Here is a 22250-nt window from a genome sequence, read left to right as displayed (position 1 = left end):
ATATGGTGCCCACATTGCTATATACTATGTGGGCTGTGTTATATACTATGTGGGCTGTGTTATATACTGCGTGGGCTGTGTTATATACTACGTCTCTGTGCTATATACTACGTGGGCTGTGCTATATACTACATAGCTGTGCTATATACTACGTGGGCTGTTATATACTGCGTGAACTGTGTTATATACTACGTCTCTGTGCTATATACTACGTGGGCTTTGATATATATTACGTGGCTGGGCAATATACTATGTGGCTGTGTTATATACTGTGTGAGCTGTGCTATATACTACGTGAGATGTGCTATATACTATGTGAGCTGTGCTATATACTACGTAGTTGTGCTATATACTACGTGAGCTGTGCTATATACTACGTGGCTGTTATATACTACGCGGGCTATGCTATATACTACGTAGCTGTGCAATATACATGGCTGGGCAATATACTACGTGGCTGTGCTATATACTACATGGCTGTGTTATATACTACGTGGCCTGTGTTATATACTACGTGGGCTGTGTTATATACTTTGTGGGCAGTGCTATATACTGCGTGGGCTGTGTTATATACTACGTGGGCTATGCCATATACTACGTGGGCTGTGTTATACACTGCGTGGGCTGTGCTATATACTATGTGGGCTGTGTTATGCACTGCGTGGGCTGTGCTATATACTGCATGGGCTGTGCTATATAATACGTGGGCTGTGCTATATACTACGTGGGCTGTGCTATATACTACGTGGCTGTGTTAAATGCTACGTGGCTGTGCTATATGCTACGTGGGCTGTGCTATATGCTACGTGGGTTGTGATATATACTACATGGCCTGTGCTATATACTAGGTGGCCTGTGCTATATGGCTGTGCTATATGCTACATGGGTTGTGTTATATGCTACTTGGCTGTGGTATATTTCTCTGCTGTATCTGTGCATCATGAATTGTGTTATCTGTTAAAGAGGGGGGCCCACTGAGACTCTTTCGCCTGGGGCCCTCAAAAACCTGGAGCCGGCCCTGGCTTCACTGTTTGGTCACGCCCGGCCACGAACAATCAGCGACAGGCGCAGTCTGGCCACGAATTGGCACGGAATTTGAACCGCGCTTCGCTAATTGGTCGCGCCTGGCTGGTCGAATCCTGTGTATAAATTGCATTATTTTGAAAACTTCATAAATAAACTACATACATATTCTAGAATACCTGATGCGTTAGAATTGGGCCACCATCTAGTTAATATATAATTAGTTATACTTATTATGCAATCACCATTCCAAAATAAATTATAATCCACCTCTGTGCCCCAACTAACTATACATAGCCACTTCCCCCACCTAATAAATATATAAGTTAATTAGCCCCTGTACTCTTTCCCCAATTCAATACCAGACACTGCATTCTCAACAGCCTCCACTATGTACCTCCAGCTCCCCCAATTCATTATATTTACATGCCCCTTGTACCCCAATTCATTATGTCTCTCTCACCCTCTAATTCATTATCAACTTCTCTCCCCCACATTCAATACATCAATTACTCTCCCCCACCCTCAATTTATCATTATTTGCTGCCCCACCCCAATTCTTCATCATTTGTTGTCCCCCACCCTCAATTATCATTTACTGTCTCGATCCATCAGTCTCAATACATCCTTTACTCCAACCACCCTCAAAAATCATCATTATTTGCTCTCCCCCAAGTCATCATTTGCTCTCCACGACCTTCAATTCATCATGTGCAGTCCCCCTCCCCCACTCACTTCATCATTTGCAGTTCCTCTCCCCCACTCACCTCATTTGCGGCCCCCTCACTCACTTCATCATTTGCAGCTGCCCACCCCCAGTCACTTGATCATGTGCAGTCCCCCTCCCCACACTTCATCATGTGCAGTCCCCTCTCCCCACTCACTTTATCATTTGCAGTTCCTTTCCCCTTAACTTCATCATTTGCAGTCCCACCCACTCACTTCATCATTTGCAGTCCCCCTCCCCCACTCACACCATCATTTGTAGTCCCCCTCCCCCACTCACTTCATCATTTCCAGTCGCCCATCCCCACTCACTTCATCATTAGCAGTCCCCGTCCCCCACTCACTTCATCATGTGTAGTTCCTCTCCCCCACTCCCATTTTCTTCATCCTTTGCAGTCCCCCTTCCCGTCACTTCATCATGTGAAGTCCCTCTTCCCACTCACTTCATCATGTGCAGTCCTTCTCCCCCACTCATTTCATCATTTACAGTTCCCTTCCCCCCACTTACTTCATCATGTGCATTCCCCATCCCCCACTCACTTCATCATTTGCAGCACCCTCCCTCCACTCACTTCATCATGTGTGCAACGCCCGTGCCAGTACCTCCGAGGGGTCCCCGCTCTCTGACACCCATGCACATAGCTTTGCGGGGTTCCCGTCCGGACCTCCGCTCACTCTGCTTTCTCTCCTGCTTCCTGGCATGCGGCCAGCACTTCCCCGGGTATGGTGCTGAGGGTGCGCGCACACTCCCAGTCTATAAAAGAGACATCACACATTTTTTAAATATGCTGTTAGCCAATGATTTGATGGTATGTGCTATTTCTGGCCCCTCTGCCATAGAGAGGGTGCCGGAGCAAGAAGTAAATCCTGGTGCTAATTTCTGGTTTAGTGTTCCGTTTGCTCTGAGCTCTGCTGTGCCTTGCCTGTGGCCTCCTTGTATACGGCAAATACTGATTGTCTCCTCAGACTACTGGTGACTCCTTACTTGGAACCTGGGACGATACCTCTACTTCTGCTACCTGGTCCAGCCGGTCTACCAACACGGACCCAGGTCCACGACAGTATTGCCTGAGCAAGCTCATTACCTTGCTTATGCATTCAGTAATCCGACTATTACTCTATCTGTTATCCCTGCCTGCACCGCTGGGGCCAGCTTCCACATGACCCAGCTCTGTCTGAAGGTAGCACCTGCGTCCCCTGGACATTCCATTCTCACCCTGTATGAGGGGTTTTACTACGGGTGTCTGAGGTTCGCATAGTTACGCCCCCTGAAGTTTTCTCGGTTCGTGGATCCACAAAAATTGAAATAAACGAATGTGCACTGTAATACCTTAGTCTCCGCTTCCATTCATTACAATGTGCAGTCCTCCTCCTCCCCACTCACTTCATCAATTGCAGTCCCCCTCCCCCACTCACTTCATTATGTGCAGTCCCCCTCCATCACTTGCAGAAGTTGCAGTCTCCCTCCACCTCCTCCCCTCACCCATTTAATTAATTTTATAAAGAAAAAACTTTTTCATACCTCACAGACGATCCCCTGCAGGCACAGCTCTGCTTCTGGTGTTCTCGTGCATGTCGGCACATACGCGATGACATGATCATGTACGCGCTGTCACCTGACCAGAAGTCCAGAGGGCAGAGGGATCAGGAGCTGACCATTGTCAAGGTTAGACAGCCATGGAGCTCCCAGGCTCCAGCGCCGACGTGTGTGCCGCAGTGCACAGCACTTTTGTGCCTGATGGGGCCTGGTGAGCAGGAGCACAAGAGGCAGGGCCCAGTGGCCCCCCTCTATACTGCTGCTCACTGGGCCCCATACAGCAGTAAGGGAGTAATGCCCTGATGGTGGCCCTGAATGCACTTTAGGAATATCAATATTGTGCAAGTCTAAATAGGTCCACCGGGGTCTTCTCTGCTGTTAATTTAATAGTATGAAGCCATCAGGTTACTGGTATTTCTCTTCACCTTGTTCTTTCTATTTTTCCAACCTTGATGTCTTCTTCAGTGATGCTCTCTTCATATATACAGTATGTCCAAAGTAGGCAAGTCATAGCTTGATGATCCTTTCTTCCAGTGACATGTCTGGTTTGATCTGTTCCAAAATTGATTTGTTTGTTCATCTTGCTATACATGATCTTGATAACAATCTAATCTAGGACCACATTAGGCTACGTTCACATTTGCGGTCAGCGCCGCAGCGTCGGGCGCCGCAGCGGCGCCGCATGCGTCATGCGCCCCTATATTTAACATGGGGGCGCATGGACATGCGTTGTGCTGCGTTTTGCGCCGCATGGCCACAAGCGTTGGACGCAAGAAACGCATCAAGTTGCATTTTTTTTGCGTCCAACTTTCGGCCAAAAACGACGCATGCGGCGCAAAATGCAGCGTTTTAGCGTGCGTTTTGCCGCGTTTTTGTTTGCGTTGTGCGCTGCGGCGCCGACGCTGCGGCGCACAACGCAAATGTGAACGTAGCCTTACAAAGTTGTCGTTTCTACTTCTGTCTTGTTTGTTTGTCATCCTGGTTTCGCTTCGGTACGTTACCACAGAAAATACCAAACTATGTACAAGTGCCTTCGTTGAAAGTGAAATGTTCCTCGATTTGAATACCTTGTCCAGTGACTTAATTGTTGATTTGCCAATGGCTTTTCTCCCATTGACTTCCAGTGCCATCACTGCATCTTTAGATATCAATGATCCGAGTAGGTTGAAGTTCTTTACAACTTCCAGTTCATCGTGGTCCATCTCACATGTGTCCCGGTCGTACCTGGCAGTAGTCAATATCTTCATTTTTTTGTGTTGAGTAGCAGTGTCATGTTTGAGTTTTCTATCTTGACTAGTGTTGAGCATTCCGATACCGCAAGTATCGGGTATCGGCATTCCGATACTGAGTTCCGATATTTTTGTGGTATCGGAAATCGGAATCGGAAGTTCCCAGTGTATATTCATGTAAAAAATAAAGAATTAAAATAAAAAATATGGATATACTCACCCGTCCGGCGGCCCCTGGACCTTACCGATTGTAACCGGCAGCCTCCGTTCCTAAGAATGAGGAGTTTAGGACCCTCGATGACGTCGCGGCTTGTGATTGGTCGCGTGCCGCTCATGTGACCGCTCACGCGACCAATCACAAGCCGCGACATCATCGCAGGTCCTAAACTCCTCAGTCTTTATTTTTTACATGAATATGGATCCCAGGGCCTGAAGGAGAGTTTCCTCTCCTTCAGACCCTGGGAACCATCCAGGATAGCTTCCGATACTTGTGTCCCATTGACTTGTATTGGTATCGGGTATCGGTATCGGCGATATCCGATATTTTTCGGGTATCGGCCGATACTATCCGATACCGATACTTTCAAGTATCGGAAGGTATCGCTCAACACTAATCTTGACTCTTCGTAATACGTTCTTCATTCCATCTATGCTTCTGCTATCAATATTCTATCATCTGCGTATTTAAGATTGTTGAAGATTCATCCAGCAATTTTAATTCCTTCTTCTTTTTCACATTAAATATACATTCAATATATTGGCATTAAATATACAGTCGACTTTTCAATACAGCTGGGGCTTTAAAGAATTCTGGACAAATGTATGCCAAAATGGAAATCCTATTGGCAAACATTAGGCTCTTAAAGTACAGCTCTGGCAAAAAATAATAGACCACTGCAAAATGTTCAGTTTATCTGATTTTTCTCTTTTTGACTAAAAAGTACTGGTATATTTTTGACTAAAATGTAAATTGTTAATTTATTCTATAAACTCCTGACAACATGTCTCTGACTTTCCAAGCAATATATTTTGTATTTTTGTTCTTTCAAAGAAAAATGTTCAAAATAAAAAAACAGTGCTTTCAGACCTCAAATAATGCAACGAAAGCAAGTTCGTAATCATTTAGAAACAACAATACTAATGTTTTAACTCAGGAAGAGTTCAGAAATCAATATTTTGTGGAATAACCATGATTTTTAATCACAGCTTTCATGCGTCTTGGCATGCTTTCCACCAGCCTTTCACACTGCTCTTGGCACAAGAATTTAAGCAGTTCTTTGTTTGATGGCTTGTGACTATCCATCATTCTCTTGATTACATTCCAGAGGTTTTCAATGGGGTTCAGGTCTTGAGATTGGGCTGCCCATGACAGGGTTTTGATGTGGTGGTCTCTTAATTTTTGCCAGGGCTGTATATGGCACAAAGAGTTGAGAAAATAAGTACCATATATACTCGTGTATAAGTCGAGTTTTTCAGCACATTCTTTTGTGCTGAAAACGCCCCCCTCGACTTATACATGAGTCACGGTACAGAAAGCCAGCGGGGGATGGGAGGTGACAGAGCAGCTGGTGCCAGAATCCGGCGCATATATCATACTCACCCACCTGCGCGCCCTCGGTGAGTCGCTGACACTGCTCGGAGACACAGCTCATTAAGGTGATGAATATGTGCGCGTCTCCACTCCCATCACCTTAATGAGCGGTACCACGTGACCACTGAGCACAGGTAGAGCTGCAGGCAGGCGCCGGAGGCCAGAATGAGATGCAGTGCCAGCACCAAGGGCGCGCAGGTAGGTATGATATATGCGCCGGATGTTTTTTGTTTTTTTAATAGGAAACATGCACACAGGGATAGGGGATAAGGAGGCATGCATACAGGGATGGAATGGGGAAGCATGCATACAGGGACTGAACAGGGAGGCATTCATACCAGGACAGGGAAGGGGGAGGCATGCATACAGAGGCGAACGGAGGAGGCATGCAGATAGGGACGGAGAGGCATTCATACCAAGACAGGGAAGGGGGAGGCATGCAGACAGCGATGGGGAGGCATTCATACCAGGACAGGGAAGGGGGAGCCACGCATACCAGGACAGGGATGAGGGGACAATGCATACCTGGCATATAATCAAGTCAATAAGCTTACCCAGTTTTCTGTGGCAAAAGTAGGTGCCTCGGCATATACTCGGGTTGGCTTATACTCGAGTATATAAGGTATTTGATATATTGTCGATTTTGCAAGTTTTCCCACCTACAAAGAATGTAGAGGTCTGTAATTGTTATCGCAGGTACACTTCAACTTTGAGACAGAATCTTAAAAAAAAAAAACAGAAAATCACAATGTATGATGTTTACATAATCAATTTGTATTTTATTGCATGAAATAAGTATTTGATAGAATATAAAAAAAACAACTTAATATTTGGTACAGAAACCTTTGTTTGCAATTCCTACAGAGGTTGCCTGTAGTTTTTGACCAAATTTAAACACTGCAGCAGGAATTTTGGCCCACTCTTCCCTACAGTTCTTCTCCATCCAGATCTCTGTTTCGGGGCTGTCATTGGGCAACATTAAGTTTCAGCTCCATCCAAAGATTTTCTGTTGGGCTCAAGTCTGGAGACTGGCTAGGCCACTCCAAGACCTTGAAATGCTTCATACAGAGCTAAAATTAGTTGCCCTGGCTGTGTGTTTTGGGCAACTAAAGGAGGAGCCCCGACTCTGCACTAAGATACGCCGCCGCCGCCCCACTGCACAGAGGCCGGACGCTGCACGAAGAGGAGCCGCCCCACAGCACAGCACCCACGCGGCACAAAGAGGAGCAGCCGCCGCCGCTCCTCAGCACAGAGACCCCACGCTGCTACAATGAGGTAATAGGGGGATACTCCACTCACACTTTCCTGTGAGATGCCCCCTCTCTTCGTCATCGGTACCACTCCCCCCCAAAAGGCACATTATTCACCGGCCCTATAAGACGACACATGGCATATAAGAAGACCCCCGACTTTTAAGAAGATTTTATATTTTAACTGGAAAAGTTGGGGGGTCGTCTTATAAGCCCAGTCGTCCTATACGCCGGAAAATAAGGTACTTAATTTCCCCACTGTATATAAATATACTGTATATACTCGAATATAAGCCGAGTTTTTCCGCACATTTTTTTGACTGAAAAAGCCCCGCGGCTTATACTCGAGTCAGGGTCCCACAAGATGGAGGGGGAGCGGGAGCAGCAAGTCACTGGATACAGGAGCCGACTGCTGCGGCTAACACCTGTGCCCGCTGCTAAAGAGAAATTAATATTCACTGCGCTTGTAGTAGTCGTAGCCGCCGGCTTCCTACTCCAGTAGGCATGGAGTGCAGTGAATATTTATTCCCTTTAGTAGCGGGTACATGTGATTGCCCGGCCGCTGCAATAAGCCAGCGGCTGAGTTTACTGATGCGGGCCATGCATATCAGGATAGGGATGATGAGGCCATGCACACCAGTATAGACATGAGGGGTCAATGCATAATATCTCTGGTTCGCAAGCTATCTGTACCCTACCTTGCCGCAGAGGTTGGCACTCTAAATCCTGAGCAGTGGCGCTCCCGCTCAACGTAGGCTCTCCCTGACTCACCCTGATAGGCCCTGTCGTGCAGGAAAAAACAGCAAATCAAACAGCAGACCATACAATTCAGACAAACAAATACATAGAATTGTCATCGATAATCTTTTCAACCATGTGCTTGAATATATTGCACATTGCCCAGTGCAATATAGTGTACTTGATGATATTGATAATATTGCACACTAACTAATTATTGCACCTATTCCCAGTCACCAATATAATAATAAACACTTGGGAATATATACTGTATAACCTATACACTGTACCTAGGTTTGCCCCACCTGCCTGCGGAGGTTGACACCCTACAATCCTGCAGAGTTGGCGCCCCCGCTCGTCGTCTAGCCCTAATACACCCTAGAGGTACCCAGGGACATTCACTAAGCAAAAAATGGCAGAGATAGATATAAATATATCAGTTTAAGCACCAGGTTAACAGTGCAAACAGAGCAAATAATCATATTAGTGACAATTCCTATTCATATAGTATATCCTTAGCTAATTTAGTTTTTGATATGTTCATCTCAATCGGTTTTAACATTAAGCATGTTCATCTCGACGCGTTTCCCTGAAGTCGGTTCATCAGGAGACATACTTAGTATTAGATCACAGAAAAACTTATCTGAACAGAGAATCAGGAGGCTGATAGTGACCTGCGGGTTTGGGATGGATATCGCTCCCCACTGCAATCCATGACACACTCCTCCAGTGTGATTCACCTCCTGATTCTCTGTTCCTTGGAAAGGAAGACCAAGAGTCACCTCTGCTTCTGAGGATAAGTTTATCCGAGTCACCAGCCTCAGAAATCGCAGGTTAACAGCAGCTCAGATTAGAGACCAGGTCAATGCCACACAGAGTTCTAGCAGCAGACACATCTCTACAACAACTGTTAAGAGGAGACTTTGTGCAGCAGGCCTTCATGGTAAAATAGCTGCTAGAAAACCACTGCTAGGGACAGGCAACAAGCAGAAGAAACTTGTTTGGGCTAAAGAACACAAGGAATGGACATTAGACAGTGCAAATCTGTGCTTTGGTCTGATGAGTCCAAATTTGAGACCTTTGGTTCCAACCACCGTGTCTTTGGGCGACGCAGAAAAGGTGAACGGATGGACTCTACATGCCTGGTTCCCACCATGAAGCATGGAGGAGGAGGAGGTGTGATGGTGTGGGGGTGCTTTGCTGGTGACACTGTTGGGGATTTATTCAAAATTGAAGGCATACTGAACCAGCATGGCTACCACAGCATCTTGCAGCGGCATGCTATTCCATCCGGTTTGCGTTTAGTTGGACCGTCATTTATTTTTCAACAGGAAAATGACCCCAAACACACCTCCAGGCTTTGTAAGGGCTGTTTGACCAAGAAGGAGAGTGATGGAGTGCTACGCTAGATGACCTGGCCTTCACAGTCACCAGACCTGAACCCAATCGAGATGGTTTGGGGTGAGCTGAACCGCAGAGTGAAGGCAAAAGGGCCAACAAGTGTTAAGCATCTCTGGGAACTCCTTCAAGATTGTTGGAAGACCATTCCCGGTGACTATGCAGCGCCCCAGAGTCCTGGTCCTTGCAGTATTGTCGCTCTCCCACCAGGGGGAGTGATGGTACGTCTGATGGCACTAAAGGAGTTCACCTGACCAGGTATCACAGTCACACACTACACTTCACACTCCGGCCACCAGGGGGAGCAAAAGGTTCTATCTATTAGGCCACTCCTCACACTCGGGTAAAACTGGGGTTTGGATAGGAAGTTAGTGGGAGAAATCTGCTGGGTGAGACCCTGGAAAGACCTGTCTCAGGCAGACAGGGGGAGAAGGAGGAACATCTGAGCTGCAGACAGAGGTCCCTGTCAGGGGTGGGATCCTGGCAGAGACTTAGCAAGAGATAGAACGTTACGGAGCTGCGCCTGCACCCCATTGCGGCAGCATCCTAAGAAAGGACAAGAAGCGGAGTATATTGTGGAGAAGTGATAAACGAGATCAAAGCACAAGGAGATAATACCGGTAGGAGTTCTGCCTTAAGATCGGCAACATCCTTCTGAGGCGCGCAGCCAGTGGCCGGAACACCGAGGGAGTAATAGGCTCTACGCATTACTTCAAACTACGGCAGGACAGTTAATTCCAAGTTGGCTGCCCAACCTTGAACCTAATGAAGACAACGGAGGCAAATTGTGGGAGAGGGGCGTCTCTAGGGTCCCTATAAAATAGCTCCAGGCCTACCCCGTCATACGGGTCGTCCTATCCATACCATCTGGGGGACGGAGAGAGAGAATATCAGAAACATACACGACAGTTGTGAGGACTATCCCGTGGTGCTCAGCAGGGAGGTGCTACAACATACAGGCGCAAGTAGGAAGGCTACTGATTTCCACCTGAAAAGGGAACTCTGGATGTGCCTTCGGACCGGCCTGATTCAACCAGCCCAGTTAGCAGTGCTCTGGATTGTGGATGCTGAAGTCTTCAGTAAAAGGTAAAGAGACTGCAACCTTTGTGTCCTCGTTATTTACTGTGACCTACACCATCATCATCTACCTTACTGGGAAGCCCTGGGGACACACTTCACCTGTGGGAAGGTATTCCATCTAGCTGCCATAACATCACCCCAGCGGACCCCTAAGCAGCGTCGGTCACCCTGACCGAACACCACAGGTGGCGTCACGAACACTTGACAAACTTCACCCCTTTGATTGGGCGCCCCTTAGCAGGGCCACGGACCGGGTCGGGCCACCGTGACATCCCCAGAACCGAGACAGAGGGACCCGCTACCGAGTACCCCACTGCCCTGAGATGGGGGCGCTCCAACTACCTCTTGAAGCTCGTCAAGAGAATGCCAAGAGTGTGCAAAGCAGCCATCAAAGCAAAAGGTGGCTACTTTGAAGAACCTAGAATATAAGACATAATTTCAGTTGTTTCACACTTTTTTGTTAAGTATATAACTCCACATGTGTTAATTCATAGTTTTGATGCCTTCAGTGTGAATGTACAATTTTCATAGTCATGAAAATACAGAAAAATCTTTAAATGAGAAGGTGTGTCCAAACTTTTGGTCTGTACTGTATTATATAGCTATATATACATAGCTGCAGTGCAATTTTCTGTTCAGCGCCATATATCTTAAAATCATCAGGAGGTTTACTAGAATGTCTACAAACAACTGCAAACAACTGAAGCTACTTCAGGCAAATTGGCAAATTAACAAGAGTTGAGAGAAGAAAACAGGTAAGGTGTGTGTGAGAACAAGGCAGTCGGAAACAGGTACGGTTGATAAGTTCTCATGGACATGGATCACTGCACAATGTGACTCAATGTGTGTTTGTATGCGTTTGTGTGTGAAACGCCTAGGACATTACACCACGTCACCTCACAGAATACAGACAGAAGCCTTACATACATTATGCTGAGACATGTGAGTCAAATAATTGTTTTTCGAGTCAACTCTTCAATATCCTTACTTATCTGATGATCATACAAATCCGCAGAAATATTAACCATTAACAGTCCAATGATTCATGACTTAGTGATTTATTCTCTTCCTGAAAATATTACAACAGTTTATGTTACACTTATGAAGAGCCTGAATTTTATGTGACAATACTCCTCAGTCACAGAACACTCCTCCAATGTTTCAATGTTTATAGGAAGACTCAGTATGACAGATGCCACTAAATGCAGCTCATTTAATCATTTTGTCCCATTAACCTTAAATTGGGCTTAAAGTGAGGCATAACGCTAGTCAAACATAACAAATGCACTTTAATCATTCTTATTGCCAGAGCCTTTCCTTACGACTAAATGTCTAATTAAATGTAACCATTATCGTTCTTATTTACAGCATCTAAATACATTTGATAAACAATGAAAGGATCGATTATCGGTGATTATGGAATATCTTTGTACAGGATATTTGTATAAAATCTCGTTCACATTCATAAAGCAAGATATAGATTTCATTACTACACACTTGTAATTTCGGAGTGTTTCATGTCAGGGGTGGAAGGAGGTTTTAAGATTTTTATTGTCCTTCATAGTGAACTATTAATCATGAATTATTACAAATAATGAATTTACTGATAACAACACAAAAAAGTACCACGTTGGTACCATTTTTTTTTCATAGACCGTGGACAAAAAAATAAAGTATTTTATAGTGTGAAAACAAGTCTATGCTGTAAATAGGAGTGTTGGGGACAAATGAGTATAGCTTTCTGGGCTCTACAGACATTAAATGGTGTGACATGGTCAGTCATGTGTACAGCACTCAATCTCTGACCCCTGTTACAAACCATGGGGCATGGCACTTCAGTTCTAGTTGGGGTCTCAGTGATGACATTCATCATCTATACTGTGGAAAGCCCCTTCAAGGAAAACATATAAAAACTACATTTAAGTACTGTATTTTTAAATACTCCATATTATATATTAAAAAAAGATTCCAAAACCATGTAATTTTCACTCTGGAAATCACCACTTGATAGGTGATAACTGTTAGATTGTGGATTTGATTGCTGGGACCCCCATTGATTGTCAGAAGTTTCCTATTCTAACAATTAATGGGAGTTGCAACAGACAGACTCCCACCAATTAGACTGTATAAACTGTACTACCCCTTTAAAGCATATTTCCTATAAAATATTTGAAGAAAAATATAAATGTTTTGTCGTTAGCATGTAAAACAGATGCTTCCTTTTTAGGATATGATCAGTAGAAATTGAGTTTCAAAATAACAGAGAAAGGAAGTGGTTAAGATGCATTATCATGTCACAGAGAATGCAGTTAGAAAGAGCAAGGAGTTACAGGGAACTGCTATGTAGAGGTCTGTATGGTGTAATAAGAAGATTGGTAAGGAGCTAACGGTCACTTTAGAAGGACCGATACTGGCATTCCAACGTCCACCAATCGGCTATATACAAGCTGATAAACAGTTATTTACTGGCCTGTTTAGACAGGCTGATGAAAATGCTCTCTTAAGGCTACTTTCACACTTCAGGTTTTTTGCATCAGGCACAATCCGGCGAATGTTGGAAAAATTGGATCCCGCACAGATTGTGAAAAACTGATGCAACAGATCCATTGAAAAAACATATCTAGATTATTGGATAAAAAAAATTCAAGCATGCTTTGCTATGGACGTTTTTTCCAGAAACCGGAAACGGCAGATTTGCCGGATCCGGCAAAAAATGGACGAAACGCAATGTCATCCGGTGCAATCCGGCACCAATACAAGTCTATGGCAACATTCGCCAGATCCGTTTTTTTTAAATTTAACCGGATTGAGCCTGACAGCGAAAACCTGAAGGGTGAAAGTAGCCTTATGTGCGTATATAGGAAAAGACCTGTCAGTCTAAGGGAGTGGGGCGGGTATAGGACACCAGGGACTAGCCTCTTGGACTAGACATCCTAGACTCTTTGCAGTTTATTTCTGAAACCACACAATAAAATTTGCATAGCTGCAATTACAAAGTCAGACTGTAATCCATGATGCCCATGGTTTCGGGCAGTGGCAGCATAAGTTAGCTGTCAGGTCCCTGCTAAAAATGTAATTTAAAAATATTAAAACTGAGCCAGGCCCCATCTTCTTTTGAGGTGTAAGAGTTCTTGATACACAATACTAACACTAACTAACAATAGTCATTTTCACCTTTATGTGCAAAATTTTATGGAATTTTTTTCAAGTACAGTTTCTCGCGTAACACCATGTAAGCATGTGTGAGCGTGAATTTACACAACCTTAAATAGAAGTCTAGCGGTGGTTAGTATGCAATTTCCTTTATGTGTTCCTACGAATATTTGGGTTTTCTTAATGTATGGTATTTTTTACAACACTGCTTGCTCCTGCTGAAGCTGGTCATCATACAAAGAAATATGACTTGAAAAAAATTGTGGTTTCGAAAACCTTTCCTTCTCTGAAAGAAAATAAAGCATGCTGGAAAACTAGAAATACCTGCCTGTTATTATAGCAGTCCTATGGACTTTGAATAGAGTGGCAGCACATATTCTGTACGTGACTGCAGCTACATATAAATGGGTGACACGGGTTGAACCACACCGAGCTAGCAGTAGTCACCTGTGCTTTGTATAGGTGATAGCTTGTTAAAACAGCAATACCAAATTAAGGTTCACATTGGCTGAAAGTGACATCAGGGGTGTATGGCTTTCTTCCAGTAATTTACAGAGAATATGTTTTCAGGATTTCACCCCCCAAAACTATTTATATGTGCATGTATCTATATCAAAGACAAGTCAGCAATACCTTTGCATGGCCAGTCTGTTCCTCCTTTACTAAGAAATCAGTGTTTGAATTAATATGCAGATGAGGCTGTAGATCTTAGGCTTCTGACCCTCTACCTCTATTCCCTGCCCAGCTTCTGCTTGACTATACAAATTCCAGGAGGAGTGTTACGGACCAGGCTTATGCTGGAGAGGCATGACTTAAGGTACCGTCACACTCAGCGACGCTGCGGCGATATAGACAACGAGCCGACCTAAACTAGATCGCTGGAGCGTCGCTGTTTAGGTCGCTGTAGAGACGTCAAACACAGCAACTCCAGAACGATGCAGGAGCGATCCAGTGACGTAACGGCGACTCACTTCTCGTTCTCGTTGGTTGTTAGCTCCATGTCAAACAGCCGGAGTGTACAGACTGGCTAGAAGGAGACGCTGCGACGCCCCCTATGCTCGTTGCTGGCGTCGTTGCTTTTGATGTCAAACATGACGATACACGCCGACCTGGCGATGAAATAAAGTTCTGGACTTCTAGCTCCGACCAGCGATGGCACAGCGGGATCCAGATCGCTGCTGCGTGTCAAACACAACGAGATCGCTATCCAGGACGCTGCAACGTCACGGATTGTTGTCGTTCTCTTTGCAAAGTTGCTGAGTGTGACGGTACCTTAAGTGTCTACGGGGTCTTCACTAGAGCCTCTGATTGTGATGATAGGGTGGGCCGCTGATAGACATCAGGTACCATTCCAGGGCAGTTCCTGATTCTACAGCAGTTGACTGAAGGGTCAGAGACACGGTACAAGGTACAGGAGGACAGGGGAAAAGATGAGGTCAGACAATCTGGAGTCATGGCAGGTAGCACAAGTTCAAATCAAGAGCAGAGTGGCCAGGATAAAATGTAAACGAGCAAGGTCAATATCAGCAGATACCGAACAAACATGCACCTGTCACAACAATACCCAGGGACCAAGGAATGCTTCCCTGTCCCTACCTAACACTAGGGGCGCCCTAGCTATCCCTGCTCCCCGGATTACTTCTGATGGTGGAGACACCAGGACGTACCTTGCTGAGCCCTATACAGTATCTCCCCCACCCAGGAAAGTGGGGAGTAATCCTGTATGTATACGCATAAACTAGACAAACAAGGGAGGACGTACAGTTTTAAATGAAAATACCAAGCATACAAATATGCACTCACAGATAGAAATGAGCAAACTTGTTCAGAAAACATTTGCCAATCTTAAATTAGGCACAAATGTAACACATTTGGAATCGTGTTTGGATTCCCAAGCATTTTCCCTCGAAGTTGGCAAAATTTGGGCACAGTTCAGTAAATGATCGCGTTTCCACAAAAGCTTTTGTTATGACTTTGGCTAGGATAGTGGTTGTGTATGATGAGGTTTGGGGGGACATATTTGATGAGGGAAGGTGGTGGGTATAGGTAGGACAGGGGGAGTAGCAGCGGACTGCAATTTTTTTTTTAACTTAATGGTAGAGATTTTGGCAACCAATCAGGGCGCAAAAACCATCCACGTCCAGATACAAGGGCTTCTGTAATTGGCTCCTAAAGTCACATGTCCCTCTCGATATAAAAAGCAGAAATGTTGTTTTGGTGCCATTTTAGTAACATAGTAACATAGTAACATAGTTATTAAGGTTGAAGGAAGACTTTAAGCCCATCTAGTTCAACCCATAGCCTAACCTAACATACCCTAACATGTTGATCCAGAGGAAGGCAAAAAAAAACCATGTGGCAAAGAGTAAGCTCCACATTGGGGAAAAAAATTCCTTCCCAACTCCACATACGGCAATCAGACTAGTTCTCTGGATCAACGCCATATCAAGGCATCTAGTATATATAAACTGTAACAATATACTTAAATTTTAGTATTACTTATTACAACATCATACGGCAGAGAGTTCCATAGTCTCACTGCTCTTACAGTAAAGAATCCGTGTCTGTTATTATGCTTAAAGGGAACCTGTCACCCACAAAATGGAAGTTGAGCTAAGCCCACCAGTATCAGGGGCTTATCTACAGCATTCTGTAATGCATTCCTTAATACTGTAGATAAGCCCCTGATACCGGTGGGCTTAGCTCAACTTCAATTTTGGGGGTGACAGGTTCCCTTTAAACCTTCTTTCCTCCAGACATAGAGGATGCCCCCTTGTCCCTGTCTCAGGTCTGTGATTAAAAAGATCATCAGAAATGTCTTTGTACTGTCCCCTCATATATTTATACATTAACATAAGATCACCCCTTAGCCTTCGTTTTTCCAAACTAAATAGCCCCAAGTGTAATAACCTATCTTGGTATTGCAGACTCCCCAGTCCTCTAATAACCTTGGTCGCTCTTCTCTGCACCCGCTCCAGTTCAGCTATGTCTTTCTTATACACCGGAGACCAGAACTGTGCACAGTATTCTAAGTGTGGTCGCACTAGTGACTTGTATAGAGGTAAAATTATGTTCTCCTCATGAGTATCTATGCCTCTTTTAATGCATCCCATTATTTTATTTGCCTTTGTAGCAGCTGCCTGACACTGGCCACTAAATGTGAGTTTGTCATCCACCCATACTCCCAGGTCTTTTTCATTGACGGTTTTGACCAGAGTTTTAGAATTAAGCACATAGTTATACATCTTATTACTTCTACCCAAGTGCTTGACCTTACATTTATCCCCATTAACGCTCATTTGCCATTTATCAGCCCAAGCGTCTAGTTTACATAAATCATCCTGCAATATAAAATTGTCCTCCTCTGTATTGATTACCCTGCAAAGTTTAGTGTCATCTGCAAATATTGAAATTCTGCTCTGTATGCCCCCTGCAAGGTCATTAATAAATATGTTAAAAAGAAGAGGGCCCAATACTGACCCCTGTGGTACCCCACTGCTAACCGCGACCCAGTCTGAGTGTGCTCCATTAATAACCACCCTTTGTTTCCTATCCCTGAGCCAGCTCTTAACCCACTTACACATATTTTCCCCTATCCTCATTATTCTCATTTTATGTATCAACCTTTTGTGTGGCACCATATCAAAAGATTTTGAAAAGTCCATATACACTACGTCCACTGGGTTCCCTTGGTCCAGTCCAGAACATACCTCTTCATAGAAATTGATCAGATTAGTCTGACAGGAACAGTCCCTAGTAAACCCATGTTGATATTGGGTCATGAGGTTATTCCTGTTCAGATACTCCAGTATAGCATCCCTTAAAATATCCTCCAGGATTTTACCCACAGTAGAGGTTAAGCTTACTGGTCTATAATTTCCAAGTTCAGTTTTTGTCCCCTTTTTGAATATTGGCACCACATTTGCTATACGCCAGTCCTGTGGTACAGACCCTGTTATTATGGACTCTTTAAAGATTAAAAATAATGGGCTATCAATGACTGTACTTAATTCCTGCAGTACTCGGGGGTGGAGCCCGGACATTTGTTAATTTTAGTGATTTTTAGACGCCGCCGTACTTCCTGCTGGGTTAAGCAGGTAACATTTAATGGGGAATTTTTGTTATCACTGATCATTTTGTCTGCCATGGGATTTTCTTGTATAAATCCTGATGAAAAAAAGTCATTTAGCATATTGGCTTTTTCCTCATTCTCATCCACCATTTCACCTAGACTATTTTTAAGGGGGCCAACACTATCATTTTTTAGTTTCTATTTAATTAGTTAAAGAATATTTTGGGATTATTTTTACTCTCTCTGGCAATGAGTCTCTCTGTCTCATTCTTTGCTGCCTTGATTTGCTTTTTACAGAATTTATTTAATTTTCTGTATTTATTTAATGCCTCATCACTGCCTACCTTCCTTTAATTCGCTAAATGCTTTCTTTTTGTCACTTATTGCACTCCTTACAGCTCTATTTAGCCATATTGGTTTCCTCCTATTTCTAGTATGTTTATTCCCATACGGTATATACTGTGCACAGGTCCTATCCAGGATGCTAATAAACGTCTCCCATTTTCTTTGTGCATTTTTATGTCTCAGGATATCGTCCCAGTTAATTGCACCAAGATCATCTCTCATCCGTTGGAAATTTGCCCTCCTGAAGTTTAGTGTCCTTGTAACCCCTCTACTACACAACTTATTAAAGGATACATAAAAACGTATTATTTTGTGATCACTATTCCCCAAGTGACCCACAACCCTTATATTTGATATGCGGTCTGACCTGTTGGTTAATATTAGGTCTAGCAGTGCCGCCCTTCTTGTTGGGTCCAGAAACAGTTGTGAAAGGTAATTGTCTCTCATAGTTGTCAAAAACCGATTACCTTTACTGGAACTGCAGAACAGGGCAGGGTAGTTGAAGTCCCCCATAGTCGCAGCTTCATCTATTTGCTTTACGAGGATATTCTCTGTTGCTTCCAGTATTTTTGGAGACTTATAACTAACCCCTATCAGTAATGTATTACTTTTTCCCCCTCCCCTTATCGCCACCCACAGGGACTCTACATTTTCATTAGATTCACCTATATTATCATGCAGGATGGATTTTAAGGATGATTTTGCATATAAACACACACCTCCCCCTCGCTTATCCGTTCGGTCGTTTCTGAACAGGCTATAGCCCTGCAAGTTAACAGCCCAGTCATGGCTCTCATCCAGCCATGTTTCAGATATCCCCACAATGTCATAATTATGCTCCAACAACATTAATTCTAATTTGTCCATTTTGTTGGCGAGGCTTCTGGCATTAGTATACATGCACTTTTTGTATCTCTCTGTGCCTCTATTCTTTCTTATATTATTAATTGTTCTAACCCCACCCCCCATGCCACCGCCACCTCCAACTTCCTTATTTGTGCCCAGGTCTCTATTTGCACTATCTTCCCCTCCTATAAAATGAATACTCTCCCCCCAATCCCTAGTTTAAACACTCCTCCAACCTTCTAGCCATTTTCTCTCCCAGCACAGCTGACCCTTCCCCATTGAGGTGCAGCCCATCCCTAGAGTAGAACCTGTAGCCAACTGAAAAGTCGGCCCAGTTCTGCAGGAACCCAAACCCCTCCCTCCTACACCAATTCTTGAGCCACTTATTAACCTCCCTAATCTCCCGTTGCCTCTCTGGCATGGCATGTGGTACAGGCAGTATTTCGGAAAATACCGCCTTGGAGGTCCTTACTTTCAGCTTGCAGCCTAATTCCCTGAAATCATCTTTAAGGACCTTCCACCTACCTCTAACTTTGTCATTTGTGCCAATGTGCACCATGACCGCTGGATCCTCACCAGCCCCTCCCAGTAATCTGTCAACCCGATCAGCGATGTGTTGGACTCGAGCGCCAGGTTGGCAGCACACTGTTTGACGATCCCTGTCTTTGTAACAGATTGCCCTATCTGTTCCCCTAATAATTGAGTCCCCCACTACCAGCACCTATCTGGCCTGCCCTGCTCTCCTATTTCCCTCCTTACTGTAGCAGTCACTCCTCCGGCTTTCAGAGGACATGCCTGGCTGCAGCAGTGCTACCCCTGTACTGGCACCCCCCTCATCTGCCAACTTAGCAAACTTATTGGGGTGTGCCAGATCAGGACTACCCTCCCTGGCACTCTTCCCTCTACCCGGCCTTCTAACTGTCACCCAGCTTGCTGCTCCACTGTCCTGCAGCTCCATCCTACCATACCCCCCCTCATCTATCCCTTTGAGCGTCTGCTCAGTGAGCAGAAGGCTCCTCTCCATATTATCTATGGATCTCAGTGTTGCCAGCTGCACATTTAGATTCAGAATCTGGGTTTCCAAATGCACAATGTGCTCACATCTCGCACAGCAGTATGCACCCTCGACCGGCTGATCAAGGACTGCATACATGTGGCAAGATGTGCACTGGATGGCATTAACAATAGTGGAGCACATTTCCTAAAGGGGATTGCACCAGACAGAAAAGTTAAATAAAAAATAAATGCAAAGTATTGATAAAATACAGACAGCAATTCAGTAATTCCTCCCTTGGAAACTCCCTGAATCCAAAGTCACTGAATCACAAGTCACACTTACCGCCGTTCGCACTTACGCTCAAGTCACACACAGCTCTTTCACACTCGCTAAGCTGAAGATTTAAATAAAAAAAAAAATTCTTTTTCCCTTCAGCAGCAATCCACCTTGCTGTTCAATGCACTTCCAAAAGGACTTGAGCCCCAGCCAGCTGCCCCTTATAAACCCTTAATTATGAGCCCCCACCCTAACCCCTTGTGAATATAGCTATTCCCAATTCAGCAACTCACACCAATTCATACAGGTATTTGTTAAAGGTTTTCCAAATACCTCTTCACTGAATCACAAGTCACACTTACCGCCGTTTGCACTTATGCTCAGGTAACACTCAGCTCGTTCACACTCACTAAGCTGAAGATTTAAAGAGATATTTTTTTCTTTTTCCCCTCAGCAGCAATCCACCTTGCTGTTCAATGCACTTCCAAAAAAATGTAACAGCGCAGAGAGGCTGCTCCTGCAAGTAGTCAGATAGTTAGATAGGCAATTTATTCTCAGCTAGTTCAGATAGATAGGATCCTGTGTGAAAATGACCTTCAAGCATGTAACTTGTTTGTGCTAATATTGTGGTGCATGCAGAAGGCCACATTTGCTAATCTAAATAGTTTGTGCTAAGGATAAGTTCACATTTGCGTATATGCGCTTTGTGTATCATCTGCATGCGCAAACGTATGTCAAAATGCATGCAAACGCATGCGAAAGCTGCGTTTTTTATCCGCATCATCCGCCTAAAAAACGCAGCTTTTGACATGCGTTTGCATTGTTTATGCGCATGCGTTCAGATGCTGTTCCAGAATTTCCTCGACACAAGCCATGTCCAATGGGCATGTGTCATGGAAATTCTGTATATATAACCTTCTACAGATGAAATCCTCATCTTTTGCTGTTGAATCCAGCTGCAAAATGGATCCTCACATGGAGAGCTTATATCGTAATCTGGATTTGGATTTGAACTTGGCTTATGCCTTTGCTGTTGCTTGTTATGAAGAAAGAAAAAGAGAAAGACGGAGAAGACGTCATTGTCGCTACTGGCAACACCCCATTGTTGAAGTCAAAGGGAGCCGTTGGAGCCTTCCACTCCTTTTACACAGAGCTGCGTGCAAACCCTCAGAAGTTTTTCAACTACACGAGGATGTCACAACAGAGCTTTGTTGAGTTGCTGCAATGTGTCCGAGGATCCATCACCAGGCAGGACACACTGCTACGTAGATCCTTTCCTGATGAGGATCGTCTGTTGGTCACCTGAAATACATAATGTTGAAAAAGAAACTCCTGTCACTAATAACCCTAACCCTATCCATAACCCTATCCCTAACCCTATCCCTAACCCTAACACCCTAAGCAGTGAACTGATTTTTGTTTCACATTTTCTGTTTCCCAGATTCCTGGCTACCGGAGAGACCTTATCATCTTTACATTTCCAATTCAGGATTGGAGTGTCCACGCTCCCAGTGTCTCTGGGATTGTTGGAGAAACATGTTGTGTTATATGTGAAGTTCTGCGTGAGGAATTCCTCCCCCAACCCACAACTGAACTGTGTCTGCAAAATGCATCTAAATTCATGGAAAATTGTAATTCCTAATTGTTTGGGGGCTGTGGGCAGCAAACACATTCGGATTAGGAAACCTGCTGGAACTGGATATGAGTACTTCAATTACAAGAAATATTTTTCTATTGTGCTAATGGCTATTGCAGATGCTGACTGTCGATTTGTTGCCGTGGACATTGGCTCATTTGGACGAGGAAACTACTCCCAGACTTTTAAAAACTCTTCCATGGGCCGACATTTGTATCGTAATGAATTTAATTTTCCACAGCCGTGACCTCTTCCCAACACTGAAGGACCACCAATGCCATTTGTTGTTGTTGGGGATGAGGCCTTTCAAATGTGTGCTAACCTCATGAAACAGTATTCAAGTCGGTACTTGA

This window comes from Ranitomeya variabilis, chromosome 3, assembly GCF_051348905.1.
Source record: "Ranitomeya variabilis isolate aRanVar5 chromosome 3, aRanVar5.hap1, whole genome shotgun sequence".
NCBI lineage: Eukaryota > Metazoa > Chordata > Amphibia > Anura > Dendrobatidae > Ranitomeya > Ranitomeya variabilis.
The sequence above is the reverse complement of the archived record's forward strand: the minus strand, read 5'-3'. Positions refer to the sequence as shown.